Source organism: Pseudorasbora parva, chromosome 1 (assembly GCF_024679245.1).
Source record: "Pseudorasbora parva isolate DD20220531a chromosome 1, ASM2467924v1, whole genome shotgun sequence".
Lineage (NCBI taxonomy): Eukaryota > Metazoa > Chordata > Actinopteri > Cypriniformes > Gobionidae > Pseudorasbora > Pseudorasbora parva.
Window position 1 is genome coordinate 8,395,535 of NC_090172.1, and position 13,110 is coordinate 8,408,644.

The following is a 13,110-nucleotide window of genomic DNA, read 5'->3' on the forward strand; positions in this document are numbered from 1 at the left end:
TAACTGGGCCTGAGCATGGTGCTAACAGAGAGGCCCGCACTCCTCCTCCGGTTCGAATTTCTGTGTCACTTCACTTTGAACTGCAAATGCGATGAGCGGCTGGAGGCATGAGTGCACTTGGCAATGGCGCTACAAGAGAAGTGTATACAGTTTCTAAACCAGCTCTGTGTCTCACTCTCGCCTTCTCCCTTCTCTGCATTCTCCACCAAAGCGCCGGGAGCACCATGCTTGTAAAAGTAACCACAGCTCTTTAAGAGGCTCATGTATTTACAAACGGAGGTATGTCGAAATCAAAGGAATTACCACATGACATAACACATCAAGCAGCCAGCGGATAGAGAATTTATAGGGCGGATTCGAACATGGGTGGTGCGCCCAGGAACTATGCCATTGTTTGATCATGCACAGCCACAAGCAAGTACAACTCACTCACCTATGACAGGTCCTGAGTTCACTGGTTCATTGGCGCCAACCCCCACCTTTCTCTGCCTTTGTCTCAGTCAGGTGGTTACAGGTGCAGAATGCTATTGTTTTCTACTTCCTGTTGATCCTCCACTTGCTGATTCCTCCTCGCATGTTGCTTTTGAAAGTAAGGCTCTGTCTGGTTATGTAAGCCTAGTACATGAGCTGTTCTAACTCCTCATCCTGCACCTCTTGTGAAGTACAGCAGTTAAATCTGTTGTGCTCTATCCTAGTTGGATCTAAAGAATCGTTCTCTCTCTCTCTCTCTCTCTCTCTCTCTCTCTCTCCCTCCCCCTCTGTTGCTCTTCTGCCTAATCTCACCTCAGTTTTTATTTCGCCCGCCTTCATCTGCAGAAGACTAAAATACATGATAAATGGTACATGATATTTTAAAGTCTTATCTCTTATCTGTTCTTACAAGGAAATAATAGGGTAGTTAATCCTGAAGATCTCCCTCAAATTGATTAATCAGCACATACGGACAATCAAATAAATGATTAATATTCCTCAGACCTGCGGTCGGACAGTTACCCCCCAAAGCATCAGTAATAATTCAGTAACCCTTCCCAGACAAAAGCTGCGTCTGCCGGTTCAGCAGCAGCTCTCTGATGCAGTGGGAGATCTTTGAAGTTGGTGCATAAAACAAACTCTCAGTGCTCTACGCATGGCTCTACCTGTAGATTAGAGCACAACTGCTGGACAGGCTGGAAAGACATTGTAGTTTCCTACTAATGGAAGTGAATGCAGACAAAAATGTAGCAGTATATCCTCTAATGTCTGCACCATGACGCCCGACAGATGTGTAGCAATTTCTAATATGCTAGCAGGTTTTTAGAAACCAGTTTGTTGGGATTGTGGCTAATTAGTCAAAATGATGTTGTGGTAAAAGCAAACATGTCAGAGCAGTATTGTTACACTACACAAGACCTGGAGAGAAGTAACATTAAAGTAAGCTGAGATAACTTGAATGTTACATAAGGGGCTCTCTCAGATATTTGTCCTTCTTGCTATCTGTGCGTCACCCTGGTTTTATATTCAGATGTCTTCAGACAGGCTGTTTAGCAGCGGCTCTCACTGCGCTTGCACCCAGGACACACCCTGTCCTGGTGATGGATTCCCTGTTTATTCAGCTATTTTTAAGACAAAAGAAGGAGATCTCCATGGAGAATGGTTCTCTTTCTCTACCATTACTGAGTTCACTAACCCTCCCACAGGGGTCAACAAACAGCCCTCCTCCTCAAGCCGACCGCATCTGCCAGCTTGCGTGCTTATTAATGTGTGAGTGACCCAGGCCTGGACACCCCTCATCCACAACGACTGTGGGGTGAGGGCATCCGTGTGTCTGTGCAAACATATGTTTATGTGTCACAGCTTCACCATGTGGACCAGCATCACCAGTCCCACGCTAGTCCTGACCCTTAACTGCCTACCCCCACCTTGGCCTTTGTGTAGGTCGCCTGGCTGGCTGGGATAGCTAGAGAAGCCCGTGCAGCTGTCTGCTGTCCTCTTCCCGGACACACTGTCTCTGGTGTCTATGCTCCTGCTTCGAACGTGGCTATACATAACATCACAGCGCATAGTTCGAAACCTGACCAGCACCTGCATTCTGCCACTCAACCTGGTTTGCTCGACAGGGATATGCAGTTTCATTAGCACAAAGACGCGGTATTAAACTAATCCATGTGTCTCTCGCGCTGTGGCCGGAGCCCCATACAGCCTCAGCAGGGGCACCATTAGCCTTTCAGCGAGAGCGGGCTGATCTGAAACCCTGCCAATACGTCTGTTGATGTATGGCCTTGAGCTCTAATAGGTATAAGCGTGGTGTGCGGGGCGGTGTTTTGAGAAGCCAGGCTTTTCTATAACCGATACAGTTAACTTTGATCTTGTCTTTGCACGGCCTGTTTATAAATCAGCAATGCAAATATTTATGAGCTGGATGGGAGAAAATGGCTGGTCTGGTTTATATATCTGGCCATCTATTCTTCCTTGCCGTCCCATCCCACTCCCTCCACTCCTCCTCCCCCGGGCTCATGTGTCGACGAGGACTCCGCAGCAGTGGGGTGAGAGAGCACAGGCCCCAGGCCACATCTATCATGACTACGCTGTCCAGCTTTATTGGTTGGTCATGGAGCGCAGGTCAAAGGCACTCCAGGGGAGGGCAGAGGAAATCTAGATATCCAGAGGATGATATCTGAAAAGCTCACACAAAAAGTTGACAGGTAAGTCTGTTTTTTGCAAGCCTCTCCAGCTCAGTGTGGGTTTGGTCAAGGCAAGGTGAGGTCTGAGTCTCCTCGAGTAAAGCTCAATAAATAACATGAGACTGTGCTCAATAACTATTGCCTTTTTGCTTGCTCCCTGCACACCTATCTGTTTCCGCCTGCAGTGCACACAATGGGACGGCCCGCACTGGCAGATGCACAGGCTTTAATTGCTCCCCCCAGTCCTGACCTCTGCTCCTGATCACCCTCTGATATACAGCATCTCTATTAAGCTGGGAAGTAGGTAAATATTCTCCTAAAGACCCTCCATCCTAACGGCACTACTGAAAAAGGTGGGGAAAAAAATCAATCGCCTTTTTTCTTTTGTCCTTCGCCAACTCTATTAGTTTTCCCATTTTATCTTATGTCGGGATCCAAAAACGCAGAGACCAGTGCTGATGAGGGGGCAGCTGCACGGTCTTGGTTTGATGCAGAGCTGTATACATCACGTGTCTGGGTTCTTGAGAAATGTGTGACTTTGTTGTGTTGTAATTAAAATAGTTTTTAAGAGTCAAGTTTGGACGACGAAGCCAAATTGGGGGAGAATGAAAATCATGCATTTAAAGAATGGATGAAGATGGCTAGCATTTTTCAGAAATAGTCAACAGTGAATTACAAATGATTGGGCTGTGACTCAGACATTTAAAAAATTCTGATAAATGTTGAGTTATGTCTTGTTAAGCTTGATGACAACATGCAACGTGTACTCGAATATGCAACGCTGTGTATGTGCTGGAGTGTTTGAGAGTGCAAGTGAGTAAGGGGGGGGGGGCAGTGGTGATGTTAGTGGTAGACTGGCTTGTCGATCGATGCAGTGATTGGCAGTTAATGGCTTTTCCTGTTCTGCCTTCGTAACCTCGCTCTGATGGCTGTTGCTTCTGATCAGAGATGGCAGATTGCATTTGATTTTTGTATATAAAGCTCAGACTTTTTTGGAGATGGCTTCATCATGTTAAATCATTTAAAAGTTAAGTTGCCCAGGCACAGAGGTGAAGCTTTACTGTCTGAACAATCCACTAGACTTCTCTGTAAAATGGTCAGCAAGGAGAGCACTGATTTCAAATCTCCAATTTTAAACAACCTGCTTCAAGTTTCATTCCACAAGTAAAAACAAGGACATTTTCTACTCACTCAGTAATTCAAAGGGCCTGTCCGTAACACAACTGCTAAAATGGATGAAAATTGAATGATAATACTTCGTGCTTTCAGGGTTTAAAAAAAAACAAAACTTACTATTAGGGCCAGCAAATGTCTAGTGAGATTTGAAATAATTTGGCTAACACTCCCTTGCTTTATTCACCCGATTTCTTATAAACTGCAGCAGTTTTTACAGACCATCATTTTGAAAGTTTTGAAAGATTCCTCAAGCCATAAAAAGAAATGAAGGAACTCATCAGAAAGAAGGAAGTCATCAGAAAGAAGGTGGAATGGAAGCTATATTTCAGATTGAAAGAATGTAGAGGGGAAATGTGTTTCCTATTCATAGCAGAGTAGTGAAAATCCATATTTAAAAGGGTTGAGGGTCAACCAAGAGCTGAAAATCCCATAACTCTGTACGTGATTCTCTAATAGAATGTGATTTTAAAAATCTAGAAATCTGCTAACAAATAAAAAATAAATAAAAAAAAAACAGAACAAAAAATTGTATTCTGTGAGTATCTGTATATATGTGCATTCGTGTATATAGGGACCCACTGGGACCAACCAGTGCTGAATTAATACACACATGCTGCTCCCTTTGCAACATCAACAAATATTTAATAAAGCCTGCTTCATATAACTCATTAATATGGCACTCCCTCTCTTCTCTCTGCGCTTAATTTAATATAACAATAATTTGAATAATCATTTGCATACCAAGATCTTGTAATCTTCTCTAGTGGCAAAAATATAACGTCTCCCTGAGACCTCGTTTATTCAGTAGCAAAGACAGGCTTTCTGGTTCAAATTAGCAGAACAAGACCATTCCAACCTAACGAGTATAAATTAAGGAAATTCCTTTGCAGTGACAGACATAACCCGTTCAAACGAACGATCAAGTCTGCGGCAGCCTAATTTTAGTCCTGGTGTTGATTGAATGTGGTGATGCTGTGGGGATGAAGACAAGAGAGAGAGAGAGAGAGAGAGAGAGAGAAAGAGAGAGAGAGAGAGAGAGAGAGAGAGAGAGAGAGAGAGAGAGAGAGAGAGAGAGAGAGAGAGAGAGAGAGAGAGAGAGAGAGAGAGAGAGAGAGAGAGAGAGAGAGAGAGATTTGGTTGATCCTGTGGGGAGTGGGTGGAGGAATGTGGCGGCTGTGTTGAAGAGTTCCTCCGCTGTCTCTGTGTTCCATCTCTGCGCCCACAGCGCCAAGATCTCCACTTCATAAATCAGTACTGCTGTTTGAAAAATGCTTCATGATACACAAATGTGTGAAACCACTTAACAACAGAACAAAAGTGTTTCCCCTACTTTCAGCAGCTGCAGCTAGTAAAATAAGGCACCTCTGAGAGGCTGACCTCAGAATTCACCTCATCAGTGGGAGGAGCTTCAAATAGAGAAAGCCTCAAAGAGAATGTTGGGATACATATCTGTGACCGTGCATTTTAAACTCTATGTGTCCTGTATGGGTGGCTAGAGTTTGAAAGCGGAGAATGCAAGGGTTATAAACATTCAATGAAAGTTTGACCTCGAAAAATTTAGTGCTACTTCTTTACCACTCAGTTTCTGACATTTTCTCTCTATCAACTAACCTCTTTTCATTAGAACACAGAGTGAGAGAAAGAAAGAAAGAAAGAAAGAAAGAAAGAAAGAAAGAAAGAAAGAAAGAAAGAAAGAAAGAAAGAAAGAAAGAAAGAATTTAAGGACAATGTACTGAACTCTAATTGAGTCACTCTAACTCTTATTACTCACATATTACCATAGAGCTTGTATCCCTCCCTCATTTCCCACTTTTTAAATTTAACTTCTTTTGGTTTACCCCTTTTTACATGCATAAAAGCACATGATGAGAAAACAAGGTGTGAAATGATTTTTTCCAGAGGGGTCTCAATAAAAACCCCATGACACCTCAGGCTGAACTACTTAATTACAAAGGGATGAAAATCTGTAGTCTGCATCTGGTGAGAACATTGCCCCCATAACACTGATAGATTTACAACTCCCAGTCCTAACCTTGGACTCCAGTGCATGGCAATTAGGCCATGCATAAGACGCCTCAATGAATGTCCATCTCAGTGGGGAGAAGTCTTTTTTTTTGGGGGGGGGGGGGGGGGGGGGGGGGCTACAGTTTTAGATCTACAGAAAGCCTTAACTCAGAGTTGGCCCTGCTACAGATTCTTAACTAGCTCAACCAGCAAGGTTCAAGATCAGTTGAAAAGCATGTACCAACAGCATCTGGACCAGTATCTAAACGCCAAAAACCAATCTGAACCAGCCTGAAAATTCTAAGCGGTAGTTTCAGCAGGACCTAAACCCTTGTCCCAGCATTCAGCTGTTCCACGGCACTGTATGCTCCAGTCTAGCACCTAACCAGCTTGTTGTAGAGTGGACCTTGATCTCACACATGTAAACAACTCCAAGTTGTCTAGCATTAGAAGGATGTGGATTTCCTCATTTCAGCAGAACTTCATTGTGAATATTCAGAAGAGAGACATTGTCTGTGATGAGGGGTGAGTGAAAAACAGTGAGGTCCAAAGCCTCATTTCATGTGTGGATTTATTTGTCCCAAGACTCTCTTCAGCAGCCCAAAGCTAAACACAGTGTGTTTTCCTGCGCTCTGCCTTCCACTAAACGCCGAGAGGAGCCTTGCGGCCTGGGTCACTCACAGGCCATTAATCTGGTTGCTAAGTCACTGATGTATTGATGCTGGTGAACCAGTAAACCTGCCTGTTGCTCTCTTTACCACCCACTGTCTTTCTCCCCAACTCTCTCTTTCTTCCTAAGGCTCACACAAAGTCTGCCTCAAAGAAAATGTACCTGCCAACTTGCTACTGCGGTCACCTTCTGTGAGAAGCTTCGGCCTTGCATATCCAGGTACTACGCCATTTAAGGCTTTGTTTGAATGAATTTGACTCACATTTGACTAACAAACACATGTAAAATGTAAATAAGAAAAAAAAATACAATTTGATCAGCTTGACATACATCAAGCTAATCAAATTAGGCTAATAAAGAGCATTTTAGAGGACTGAGCAAACTCATTACGCCAGAGAGGGGTAGGAAGTGGAGGGAGGAGTAAAGGAGCTTCTGATCAGAGGGATTTGGGCTGAGATTGTAATATAAACTAAGACTACAATACCTTTTACAACACTGAGGCTGGCACTTCTAAGATAAAACATTGATTAAGGTTTGTTATAACTAGGCAAAGTTGCTCAAAAAAATCCGAAAACGTAAAAGTCAAGAGTTTCAAACCCGGCGGTGTAATCCATGAATGCAAGATCTGCTGAGACCTATCAACATTGTGCCCTTGAGCAAGTGCACTTAACTCCAGGGGGATTGTGCCTGTAGTAAGTGAACTTTTAAATTGCTTTAGAGCATCTACTAAATGTCAAATAACTACATAAAAAAAAGGAGTCAGGTCAGTCTTGCACATGTTTAATGCTCGACAGCAATTTAAAATAGATTACTTAGTGTGATGGTGTGAGTGTCTACTTTGAGAGAACTTACTTTGTTATATCTTTATAGTAATTCAGTTGTTTATTCTATTTCATTGTGTAAGGTGTTTAATAAGATGCAGATCTTCAGTGTGCTAAAAAGAGAATTACAGAAGGAAAGGTTGCAAACATCAAGAGAAAACAAGGAGAAAGAAAGAAAATTTGGCTGGAGAAATGTTTAGTTTTCCAGGCTGGTTGGATTAAAGCTATTTAACCTTAAGAAGAGAGCAGCGGAGAGGGACCACCCACCAGCTTGTGACCCATGCTGGTTTGTTTTGTGTGCGATGGGTATTTGCCTTGTTTATTAAAATTAAGAAGACAAAGAGTCAAGGAAGATGTGCAAGAGGAAAGAGCGAGACACATGCAGGCGGTAGAAGCGTAGACGGGGTTAGTCACAAATATAAAGCGAAGGTGGGAACAAATCGCAATTATAACAAATATGTAAAAAGATGCTGCAAGTGTTTTTAGCTGGTGTTCCGGGTGGTTTCTTAACATTATTGTTTGCCAGTAAAAAAAAACAAAACAAAAAAAAAACATTCTGATTGTCTAGAAAAGTAATATCATACCTCTACTCTACAAACCACACAATTTGTGGTACTAACGGTCTGCAGCAAAAAACAAACAAATAAAAAAAGTTGCGGGATTAGTTACACAGCAAAGTTTCAAATACTTAGGGTTTGTTTAAATTTCTGGCTACCTTACATACTACCAAAAGCTTGCGCCTTCCTACAGTGGTGTAACATACTCCTTGATCCCTGTGTACACCCCAGTCCCTCATGAGTCTCCAATCCCCTGTTTGTGCTGATCAGGCAGCAGATAATAGGATCAACAGCTTCCTTCAGCAGTGGCTGAAGCATTGCTTAGTTGCTCTTGTCTGGCTGTCCAAAGAGAGAGAGACAGTTGGGGTGGAGGTGGTGGTGGTGGGGGGGATCAAAACAAACAGCTATTACAACACAATAATATCAGCTCCTCTGCCTCTCTACAAAGAGATATGCTTGCTCTCGCAATCTGCATAAACACTCCTGTCCCTCGCTCCCAACTTTTGTAATATAGCACAACATAGGAAAACCGTCTATGGCCTACCATGTGTTTCTGTTTGGCTGGTCCCTCCATTGAACACATGCACAAACATGCACACACACATTTATAGGTGCGGATGCATGCGTAATCATCAGCTGCAGCTGTGCAATGGGTCAGCGGCTGGCTTTCTGAGGCGGGGGCTGAAGGAGTTGTGAAATTCCTGCATACTTCCAGACACAGCTTTAAGCCTGCCCACTACTCTACAAACCAATGTCATGCAGCATAATGCTCCTCCCACGCTAACGGACAGCTCTCTCAGCAAAACTCGACTCCTCTTCTGGAGAAAAGCCCTCCACCCTATGTCTTAAAGGGAGCTGAGCCTCTGTTTGGCTTCTGTGAGGCAAAGTTCAGCACCCTATGGGCAACCATGTGCTGACATGGATCTACATCATTGAGATCTTAGGATAGACATACATATGATCTATACACATTCAAAAGAGTCTCCTAATAATAAACCTGGGCTCATATACATGATAAGGACTGTCTTTGACTGTAGGGAGGCCGAATGTCTCAGTAGAAGCTTTGTGGATATGGAATGGACGCTTTATTAGCGTGGTACTACCGGTAAATCAAAGCTCAGCCCTTCCTGGAACAGCAGCAAACCTTTTTTTCCCCACTGAGCACTATTACTGAACAATCACAGGCCAGCCATGATAATTAGCAGAGTATCTCCATCTAAACGAGCGCCACTCTCTCTCTCTCTATCGCTCTCAGACCTGCTTCCCCCCTCCCTCCCATCATCTTTCACTCCGTCTCATCTCTAACTGATGTCTGGAGGGACTTATGGAGTTTGGGTGTGGCGCTCTCTCTGGCATAGAGGTTAAGCTTCACTGTCCACAGATGAAAGATATAACCACGGGCCGTACCAATAGTGGTAAAATGCTCCCTTGCGACTTTAACTCGAAATTACTCTGCACTTTTATTTGATAATAAAAAAAACAAACACAATCTTGCTGGAGCCAGGGCATTCTCAGTCTATTTGTTTTTGATGATTGGAGTAAGTTACTCTGATAAGGATAAGTCGTGATAAAAATCATAATTATTAATGGAGATGGTCAGCTTTATTGATCAGGATTCTGTATAAAAGGGTAGAATGATATCTGAGAAGCACATTAATGCCTTTCAGTATAGCCACTAGGGTTAATCCCCTTCTACGCATTACTGTGTGTTTTTTTTATTGTGTTTTTTCTTTGTTTTCTCCAGAGCATAGACATTTTCCTTCCTCACGCCCCAGCTGATCCGGCTGGATTGCACTGAAGGGAAAAATAAGTAGAGAGAGTCCAAAATCCAGACGTTTTGTGCTGGATGCTGGGCCGTGCTTGGAGTGTAGTCAAAGCGTTGTTAGCATAGCTGAGACACATCAACGTGTGCTACACGGTTCTGTTTGTAGGAGTTTTGGGCAGTAGGGAACAGATGACAGAATGTTTGAGCATGTGTGTGTATTTGTGCATGTACAGGGAGTGTGTAAATGTGTGGAGCACACAGTTTGTATAGTTTGTGTGTTTAATGGAGCGAGACCAGCACACTGGTGCTGGTGGTGCGGGGGTGAATGTTATGAGGCCTTTCTTGGGTAAAGATTCCCCATGTGATAGTGACGGCACTTTCTTCCTCTTTTTCCACGGCCAAGCGGCATCTGGAGTGGATTTTGTGCGAGCAGACACCGAAGAACATGATTACATTCAGTTAACTGTGCTCTAAACTGATTATGCATGTGCCAAGCTAATGGACTACATTTGCAAGAGGAAAAATAACATCCAATCAATCTCAATTACCCCAGATTGTACCGGCCCCTGAGACAAGGAAGGTAGCCAGCCTGAAGCTCCTCCTATTTGCTTGAAAGGCCTGCCTGGAAGACCTGCCTCTCTCCATCCTGTCTGGAGCGGAGAACCAAGTCTCAGACTCGGCAGCCCAGCACCTGAGACGTGCTTGCTCAGCATGAACAAGAACTCAAATATCATTGTGTCCTCTACAGAGTGGTGGTGTATATAAAAAGTGGAGTTGGAGAAAATTGAAGACTGATACATGAGTAATCAAGTATATGTAGTAAATGAATCCTTAAAATCATCATGAAATAGCATTCTTCTGTAACAATGTATTTCTAAGTGAAACAGGACATCCAATGAGCACAAAATATATAGTAGAACTGTCAGGATTTTGAAAATGACAAGTGGTTAGAGGGGGACTGAAAAATAATGTTAGCCAAAAAAGAAAGATAATCTTTGATGAAATATTATAAAGACATTTGTTTAATTGGAATTGTACAATGAAATCTGAAATGTATACTGAGAAAGCAATTAGAGTCTCTCAATTTGAAATGTATTTTAACATACATAGATCAACTGGCAACTGTTAAAGATGTGTGGCAACTCCCCTACTTTCTAAACCAACAATTTAGAACTTGAGAACCTAAGCTTTGCGATGACCTGGGTATTGTTGTATGTCCCATCTGCAAATGTTTATGGGTGACCATCATGACATCATTCTCACCACTACAAAGCAGCCAGCGAGCGGGAATTTGGAGGGAGCAGTGGAAGGTAAAAGTTCATCTGAGATGAGTGCAAGACTGACTGATGGGTGTGTCTTAAACCAGAGAGGAACTCAGACCAGTACCACAGACACCAAAGTCGGGAAGCATCACCCCTGCTGTGCAGTGGTCCATGCGGTTAAGACAATTCTCCCAAGCCTTCCAAAGGCTTTCGGAACATTCCAATCCATGGGGTGGTGGGGGAAGGTGTATTTTTAGAAAGCCCTAATATGTGCCGCATACCACAGACTCTCAAATTATCCCATCCAGCTTAGCCTTCAGTTTAAACCTTCCTTTTTAATTCCAGTAATTACAGGCTCCAATTTACGGAGCTGTGCACACAAAGGGCCTGTTTAATGCAAACCAGTTTGATTTGGGCAAAGTGTCCCAAGGATCTACCACATCTTACGGCCTGTTTATGCTGACTTGATCATTTATTTTCTCCCAGCAGGAGGTCAATTTTTTGGGCATTTTGTATCATATTTCTTTGGGGGGTTGGTTGGGGGAGGGGGGGGGGGGGTGGTATATTGGGAGTTTTTTATTTTCCTTTTCTGTTTTAACCACTTGTACAGTAAGCTTAGCTGAGCTAGCAAATTATACTGTGGATGTCAGGCAGTCAGTATGTCTATCAGGGCTATAAATTCACTGCAAAGTGAAGCCTGTGTCATTGTGGGGTTAGAAACCCATGCAACAGCAAGACCTCAGCAGCAGCACGTGCTTATCGTCCTCTAATCACATTTGTATGTCATGAAATACAGCTATAACTCAAACTGTGAATGTTTTAGTTTGCGGGTAGGCCTGTCGCCACTGATGGAAGCTGCTTGCTTACAAGGCTGATGCTGTTGTCACTCAACTCCGTTCTCTCTTCCTCTGTTCGGATCTGTGGGGCTTTTAGGGCTGAGGAACCATTTTAAGCAGCTTAAAGCTTACAAATTATCATGCTTGGATGTGTCGAACATTTCTAATCTGCCACAGAGTATTGAACATTTGCAGTTAGGTGGACTAGTCTCTTCTCTGCTAGCTCTCCTTCTTTAAAGGGTGTGCCGGCAGTGGAAGGAATATTATGGTGCTTCTAAAGCATTTTGGGGCTAACAGTGGACTATATTACTGTACGTATGAGTTGAATGCATACGTTTTTCCCTGAGAAACCGCTCCATAAAGCACAATAAATTTCAGTCAGTGGATAGATAAGATATTTTCTGCTATTGCTTACCATTGATGCTAAAACTCAGCCTGGTTCCCTGGGTCTCAAACCCTGCTTGGAGCTACATGAGGCCCCTGACTACAGCAATGGCTTCACAGGTCAGCCAAGCACGTCAGGAGTCTTGTGTTACATATTTGAATCATTGTGGTATTTGTAAATATGCTCAAATCGTGTCCCAGCTTGACAATGGCAGACAATCTCAACTCAGGCTTGTCTGCTTTCATCTCTAGATGCAGAGGAAGCTGTTTTTTTTGGCATTCCCCTAATTACTATTACAAACTAGTTTGTCAGGGGAACAGCTGACCAAGAGTCCCTTGGCCCAGGGCAAATCTTGGCAATGCTAGAATACCTCTCTGGCTGTAAAGAGTTTACAAACAGGAAGCTTGCAATGAAGTTAATTGTGAACTGGACCTAGTCTAGGTATTTTATACCAAAATGTCATAACATAGCTCTGCCTCTGAAATCCCATTTCTTATGAGCTCTCCGCACTGGTGTCGGCAGGGAAATTAATGTTAATAAATATCCAAATGTAGCCATTGTTTTAGGCTACATTTGTTAAGGTCAATAGGCAATCTTGTCCTACATAAAAATAAAATAAAAAATAAATACATTTAAAAAAAATCTTTTTGAAAATTCTGCTTCACAACTTCTGTTGCATGTCTTTAAAGATGTTCCCTGAATAAGCTGCAATAACATTTACTGTATATTTCTGTTCAACATCCAAAGGTGTAACACTTGAGAAAGGAGAGTAAATAAAGGTCAAGTAAGCTTGGGCAGTGATATGCTGCTAAAATGGGTGGAATGTGATTCAGTATCCAATTGAGCATGTGAGAGCAAGCGATAGGAAGAAAGGCAGAATTAAGGAAAGAAGTCCCTATGTGCAGTCGTGCCAGTCTAGGTTAAACACAGCCCGAGCTGGGCTCGCAGACACACAGGATAGGTGCCTAAATGGA

General features: G+C 43.0%; 1 protein-coding gene across 6 annotated transcripts in view; it reads right to left on the reverse strand.

Annotated features, from left to right (window-relative positions):
- zfhx3b (zinc finger homeobox 3b) overlaps nucleotides 1-13,110 on the reverse strand; it is a 271,800-nt gene that overhangs the window by 77,231 nt on the left and 181,459 nt on the right. The window lies entirely within an intron of this gene.